Raw genomic sequence first — 8,049 nt, 5'->3', positions numbered from 1 at the left:
GAGTTTTAGCTTTTCATACGAATATTCGGTATCGGACCGGGGAAAGAGGACCGGACACCAGAGATGATTAATGTGCAAAAATTGAATGTTATATTTTATTTTAAGCCAAGAAAATTAATTATTTTAAATGATTTACGAATTTTAGTATTTTAATGTCTAATTTAATTTATTAGGGGATTTATAAAATTTTAAGCATCTAAAATGTTAATTTTAAAAATTAAGGATTTATTCCTTAAATTTGGGGTAAAATATTTTATAATGATTTTTATGCCATAATTAATTTATTTAATTAGTATTTAAGTTAGATTAGGATTTTAAGTATTTTATTTAACAATTTTAAAATAACAATTATAGGAGATATTAATCTTGTGAATTGGGGATTTAATTTTTGTAAATTTGGCACTTAATCTTTTTAAAATTAAAAGGTGAGATTTTAGTGCTTGTTTAAATTATTGATTAGAGTTTTAATCTACCTAAAACACCTAATCATTGTTCCATTTAAATACTAGAAGAATCCTACCACACCTTGTACATAAAACCCACGCACACACAATTTTACACACTCAAGAACACACACATAAAGCCGTAAGTTTTTCTGTGCAAAAGAGCCTAGGATTTTTGCTCTTTTCTTGGTCCTATCATCCCCGATCACACACCCACACGTAGCATAGTTGATTCACGTCATTTTTACGCAAGGAAAAAAACCGAAACGTCGCTCCGATCGCCCACCGTTTTACGTACTCTGATACAAATTATGCATGAAAATTCGTTTGGTAAGTGTCAAGATTGAAAGCAAAACAATTTGGATCAATATCTGAAATTTTATGCATGAATTGGTTCGTTTCTTGAGTTTCTTGGTTGAAGCCTTCGGTTGGACCCTCCCCTAGGTATTATAAATTATACTCGTGGCATTGCTTCGAAGCTGATGGCAAATATGGGTTACCATAATGCTGACCACTATTTCTGCAAGAGTTCTCCCACCAAAGCAGTCCCTTGATTGTGCTCTCAAGTCTCTTCAAAAGGAAGAACACGATGAGACTCAAGGAAAGAAACGTAGTAGAGGTGGTAAGAGGAAATGGGACAAGAAGTTAGCAGCTGCAATTAAGGCTGCTGAAGAAGAGGAGGAATCAAAAGACATTTTTTCTCTCATTAATACACTGCTTGCAATTCATGGAAAAACTATCAATGGCAAGGCCTCGAAGAAGTAACCGAAGAAGGCAGATGGGGAGGCCAAGAAAGAGGACAGACGGGTTCTGGTTGCTTTTGATGATGAGATAAAGAATTTGAGGCTGCAAGTTGAAAAGCTAGAAGAAATGGTGAACCGAAATAGAAAATAAATGGTGATGGACGAGGCTGCCATGAGGAAGCTGAACGAAACTCGAAAAGCTTTGGCTGATTCTGAGGCTGCTCATACTTCTGCGTCAAATGCAGCTGCTAGAAAAGAGAGAAAAGAAATCAGCATTTTGGTACATGTTAATATATGATATATCTTCCATGGAGCTTCGCTATTCTAGTCAAGCTCGAGCTTAGCCCTTCGCGAGCTTGACTCGGCTCGTATACATCGTATATGTAACTTGTTTAGATTGACTGTCACATGGAGGACCTTCTGTCTATTAAGCTGGTTTTGCATTGTCACATAAATCAGGCTTACGAATGGAATTTTGAAGGTTTTTCTCGTTCATTGTACAACTTGTCCCATTCAGTTTGGTGGTCTTTTATTGTTTTTACATCATGTCCCTATGACTTTAGTTAATTTGGAACATTTTTTAAATCAGATAGAGCCTAAATCAACTCGATTAATTTTCCTACTTACAAGTCAACATTACTACAGCGATACTCAACCGAAACTTAATCAGGTATAAAACATATATGTTAGTATCGTTTACTACAAGTAGCAACATTTGATAAAGTGACAAATATTTATCTTAAAATTATAACGTCACAAATACTTATCTTAAATTGATATTATAGTCAATGCCACGTATTCAATTTTCATTTACTTCTTCATTCTTAAAAAAATATTTGAATTTTAGAGGTCAACTTTAAATACATTTTCAAAAATATATAATAATTATATGTACGAAATGCATATGCTAGTTAGCTAATAAATAAAATCATAATAATTTATTATGAATCTATATCTATATTATCTATTAAATAAGAAGCATTATAGTTTTTACTAATGTATTTTTTAAGAATCCCCAAATAAACACTCATCACTCTTGAGGAAAAAGAAATAATCGTATTTGTTGAGATGCAACCAAAGTCCCACATTGGAAGATCTAGAGAAAGATAATGGGTTAATAAAGATGGAATGATATCTCCATTGGTATGAGACCTTTTGGGTGGTTCCAAAAGTAAAATCATGAGGGTTAAAACCCAAAGTGGGCAATATCATATCAGTATGGAGATATCCGGATTCCATTAGTCCTAACAAGTGGTATCAGAGCCATGGTCTAAATCGAGCCGTGTGGGTAGAATCCTCGATACCTAAACGAAAGAGGTGAGGGCTCCCGGTAAAAATCCTTGATTAAACTCTCGGGGTGGTTTGCGCTCCCAGTATTCATGTAAGGCGTGCGCTCCAACACAATGAAGTGGAGTAACCTCGATTGGAGGACGAATAAGGCTTAAGGGGAGGCTCGGACCATGAGAATAATAGTGGAACTTCGTTTGAGGGGAGGATTGTTGGGATGCAACCAAAGTCCCACATTGGAAGATCTAGAGAAAGATCATGGGTTAATACAGATGGAATGATAATTCCATTGGTATGACCCCTTTTGGATGGTTCCAAAAGCAAAACCATGAGGCTTAAAACCCAAAGTGGATAATATCATACCACTATGGAGATATCCGGATTCTATTGGTCCTAACAGTATTCATAACAAAAAATACAAATAATAGTAAAACATTGAAACACAAAATGCACAAGATAACATCATAAATTTTATTAACTAAACATACTCAAAACCAACATCAAGTAAACAAATTATCACTTAAAAAAAACACAAAATAAATAAATAAAATTATATAAAAAAGTTTTTTTAAAAACTAAATATTACTTAGATAAAATAATAACAATAAACGCACTGCTCCTTAACAATTTTCTTTGTTTTCAGACTGTACGTATGTACGAAGGTTGGCATGTAGACCTATGCATGCTTGCTTGAGCTATCTTTCTTGTCCTTATGGAACAGAAAAGAGATAATTAGAAGATGAAATTTGTGGCCATATGTCCTTGAGGATTATTCCCTTGCATGTATGAGAAATTGTTGCTCTTTTTCTTCCTGTGTAATGCAAAAAATGTCAGAAAATTCTTGTTTATCTTAACTTTGTTTAAATAAAAATATTTTGGTAGGAGGACACTACAAAAAAAATTTCTAATCAGCGACGGTTTTTTCCGTCGCTGAACTTAAAACCGTCCGAAAGTCACCGTTGCTTTCGTGTTGTGACAGTTTTCCAAAACCCGTCGCTAATTAGCGCTATTTTTTTTAAAAAAAAGTGTATATAATTTAATAAAAAATAATTTAGTTTTATAATTATTTGTACATATTTGATATTTTTAAATAAAATACTCAACTCATCTAATTAATGATGTAAGGTTTATTTTGTCCGACAGATATCGAAAATAATAAAAATATCAGAATATGATGTAAAACAGTAAATTCGTGTTTTATCAGAATTAGATGTTGTGCCAGATGTTACAACATCTCGGACAACATCTATACGCAGCGGAAAATAGATAACACAAATTGACTTGAAACAAATAGATGGACAAGATTAAATATGCACAAGTATAAATACTTGTGCGGTGCCTTATGGCAAAAATTAATCACTAGAAAACTTAACCATTCACAAAAACCTATCACTAGTGATTTTTACAAAAATCAATTTCCTCAACACTTTGAGAAAATAAAGCTTTCTAAAAACAACCAACAATATTAAAACATGAATAAGAAAGCAAAAACGAGATCCCTAAAAACACGAGCAGCTAAACACGATCTTCAGCCAACATCGTTACGGATGTTGTCTGTAGATGTTGGCAGCATTCAGGGCAACACGTAAACCAGCACTCTTCAAAACAGCAACGTCTCTTGAATAAAGTTTTCTCTGAAATTCTGAACGTGCAAAGTGCATAAGTTATGCATTCATGAAAACCTCCAAGCGAAGAGTGAAAATCATATAAATCGAAAAAGCTCTCTCTTAAAAGTATGCGTGAATCCTCAATCCAAGAGCTCTCTCCAAAGTGCGTGTATGAATAATCGAGAAGGCTTGTGCACAAGAAAGAGAGAAGAGAGAGTAAGAGAGAGAGCTTCAACAATGTCTTTGATCTCTTATTTATAGATGTAGACTTTTATTCTTCAAGGAAACCTATTTCACAAGGAAAGTGAGAGTTTAATTAGAAATAAACTCCTTTTAAATATTGATACCATATCTCTAAGATCTTTATCATAAATATAATATCTAGAAAATCTTTATCATAAAAATAATATCTAGAAAGGTAAAACTCAATATTCCACATGATATTATATCACAATAAAATCTTAACATAATTATCTAGAAAGGCAAAACCATAATTATATGTTATGCTCAATCAAATCAACAAAGAAAAGATAATATTAGGGAAATTATATTTCCCTTCAATCTCCCCCTTTTTGCCTTTCTAGACAAAATCAAATCAAACTCAATTTCTCAGTTAAGCTCCAGTTAACTCCTTTTTCTCCCCCTGAATAAAATCAAGTTAGTACGGGTGTTGTTCGTTGTGTTGGCAACAACTGAGACAACATCTGCAAAAATCATTAACAGTTCATTAAAACAGAAACACATCAGGGAAGCAGAACCTTAACAAAGCAGAAGCAGAACATTAAAAACGAAATCAAGCAAAGGTATCAGATAGATGGTATCATGTGATCCTTTCAATATACAGTCCCTTGAGTTTGAGTCGCATCTTCTCCCCCTTTTTGTCTAGAATGGACATCTACCTCCATAGCCAAACGATAGTCAGAAACTAAGTTCTCATAGAAGACAAGATCAGCTTTAGCGAGTAATCACTATCCAAAATTACTGAATAATTGCGTCAAGAATCATTTCAAAGAAAAATTCCAGAATTGAAACCCACATCGAATTAACACCACCGAACCATCAAAAATCACAAATATTGGATTTCTAGCAAAATCAGGATTTTCATCGAATTTTTCCTGTTGAAATATGCATATCCTCTTGACCAACAATATTCACAATGTTATGTTTATGCATGACCTATTTATGCCTAATAACAGAATGTAACAGAAATAGAAACATGAAAACAAATATGAGATATGTTCACAAATGAAATGTTTTCACAAATGTTGGCAACATCTTCTGATAACACGCACAATTCCATAAAAACAATTTTTATTTTCTTCACACTTGAAAAGACTTATCAACTTTCTGATCATAGAAGTGGTAGCTCCCACACTAGAAGAACGGTCTTCTTTAGGACTCCTCTAGGTAGCTTTTTCCATTTTCTTCTATTTTTGCCCTTTGTATTAAATTCAGAAGAGGTAGCTCCCACACTAAAAGCACAGTCTTCATTGGACTCTTTTAGGTAGCTTTTTCCCATCTTTTCTTCTGATACAAAGCATATGCATAATTGATTTTTCTTTTTACTCAATCTTTTCAAGTCACTTTTCGTATGAGACAATGTCATGGAGTACATGATCATCCTTCAACTATTTTGTGATTTAATCAGATTGTTAAGCATATCCAAGTGTGTTAAGTTTAGATAGAACAAGAAATTGTAAGTGCACCAGAAGATTTATGCAACATAGTGATAACACATCATATAACAGTATGAATGAGAAATGCAGAATGTCTAATGCCTAAAAATGCACATGCATGTTAGATGTTGTCCAAGATGTTGTAACATCTGAGACAATATCAATGTATGATTAGGTTGAACATATGCTAAGAGATTTCCTAAGGTTAAAGAATCTCTCAAAGTCTAATGATTTTGTGAATATGTCAGTCAGTTGGTTATTTGTACCAACAAATTCAATTCGAATCAATCCTTTTTCTACTAAATCTTGAATAAAGTGGTGTCTAATGTCAGTGTGTTTAGTTCGAGAGTGTTGTACTGAATTTTTTTTGAGATGTTTATTGCACTAGAATTATCACAGTATACAACTAAAGTTTCACTTGAAAGTCCATAGTATTCAATCATTTGATTCATCAACAAAAGATGAGAGCAACCACTTCCTGCTGCCACATATTCGGATTCAGCAGTTGAAAGTGACACAAAAAGGAACAAAATTATCAGCATGCTTTTGAGATGAGGAACCAAAGATTATATCATCAACATAGACTAGACAAATAAAAATCTCATCTTTAGATTTCTTAATAAAAAGAGTTTTGTCTACCTCACCTCGTTTGAATCCAATTACCTAGTAGATATTCACTCAATCTGTGAGTATAAGGAGCTCATGCAAATAAGTCCAGCCATCTTTCGGTAATCCACTTTTTCTTTCTTTCGAGTTTGGACACCTTCATGCATACTTCCAATTATTTGAGATGATGGATGGTTTTTCTGAATTTTACTTGGAATATTCTGTCCATCATCTACTGCGTCATCATCATTATTCGTTTCGTCCGCAGCTTCAGTGACTTCAGTGTCAGGTGTTGTGTCAGATGTTGCAACATCTGGGGCAACATCTGCATTTTCCAGTGATATTGGAATTTCCAGAAACTCATCCACATCATCTTCAGCTGTTTTCTTTTTGAGATCTGCAAGGTCATCAAAAACAACATTAATGGATTCCATAATAGTCCTAGTTCTTAAATTAAACATGCGATAGGCTCGACTATTAGTGGCATATCCCAAAAACAAACACTTATCACTCTTCGAGTCAAATTTTGCAAGTTGATTCCTGTCATTCAAAACATAGCACACACAACCAAAAACATGAAAGTATTTAAGATTAGGCTTCTTTCCCATGATTATTTCATAAGAAGTCATTGTAGAACCACTTCTCAAATAGACCATATTCGAAATATGACAAGCTGTATTAAGGGCTTTTGCCCAAAAACACTTTGAAATACTCTTTGAAGCTAGCATCACCCTTGTCATTTCTTGCAAAGTTCTATTCTTGCGTTCGGCAATGCCATTTTGTTGTGGAGTTTTTGGTGCCGAAAATTCATGTGAAATTCCTTTTCTGTCACAAAATGATGAGAATGAAGAATTTTTAAATTCCTTACCATGATCAGTCCTGATCCTTCTCACCTTCAAATTATGAAAGTTTGTGATCCTTGTGACCAATCGTTTAAACACATCGAAAGTGTCCGATTTCTCCCTAATGAAACTTATCCATGAAAACCGTGAGAAATCATCAACACACACAAAAGAATACTTCTTACCTCCAAAGCTTTCCACTTCCATAGGACCCATAAGATCCATGTGTAGCAATTCCAGACAGCATGTTGTCCCAGATGTTGGCAACACTGGGTGCGACATGCGAGTCTGTTTCCCTTTTTGACAATCTCCGCACACAAATGGTATTCCAAATGAAAGATTAGGCATACCTCTTACTGCATTGTACTTACTCAAGTTCTTCAACGTTTTGAAATTTGCATGTCCGATTTTTTTATGCCAAAGTTCAAGTTCGGTGATTTGCACATGTTTGCATGAAAGATCTTCACCTATTTGGTAGAAATTATCCGAAGACCTTGTACCTATCATAATGCACATATTAGTTTCATCAAAAACTTCACAAGTATGTTTATCAAACTTAACAAGCAAATTATCATCACACAATTGGCTTATGCTTATCAAATTTGAATTTAATCCTTCAACATGAAGGACATAGTGGAGCTTTGGTAGTCCTTCCATATTCAAAGTTCCCTTTCCCACAATTTTTCCTTTAGCTCCCCCTCCATATGTCACTTTGCCACATTTTTGTTCAACATAATTGGTGAGATATTCCCGTGATCCTGTCATGTGGCGTGAGTTTCCACTATCAAAGTACCAATGATCTGCAGTTTTAGTTTTCAATGAAGTATAGACAACATTACAGTAAG

The sequence above is a fragment of the Primulina eburnea genome, chromosome 14 (assembly GCF_022965805.1).
Source record: "Primulina eburnea isolate SZY01 chromosome 14, ASM2296580v1, whole genome shotgun sequence".
Lineage (NCBI taxonomy): Eukaryota > Viridiplantae > Streptophyta > Magnoliopsida > Lamiales > Gesneriaceae > Primulina > Primulina eburnea.
This window is presented reverse-complemented; position numbering follows the sequence as displayed.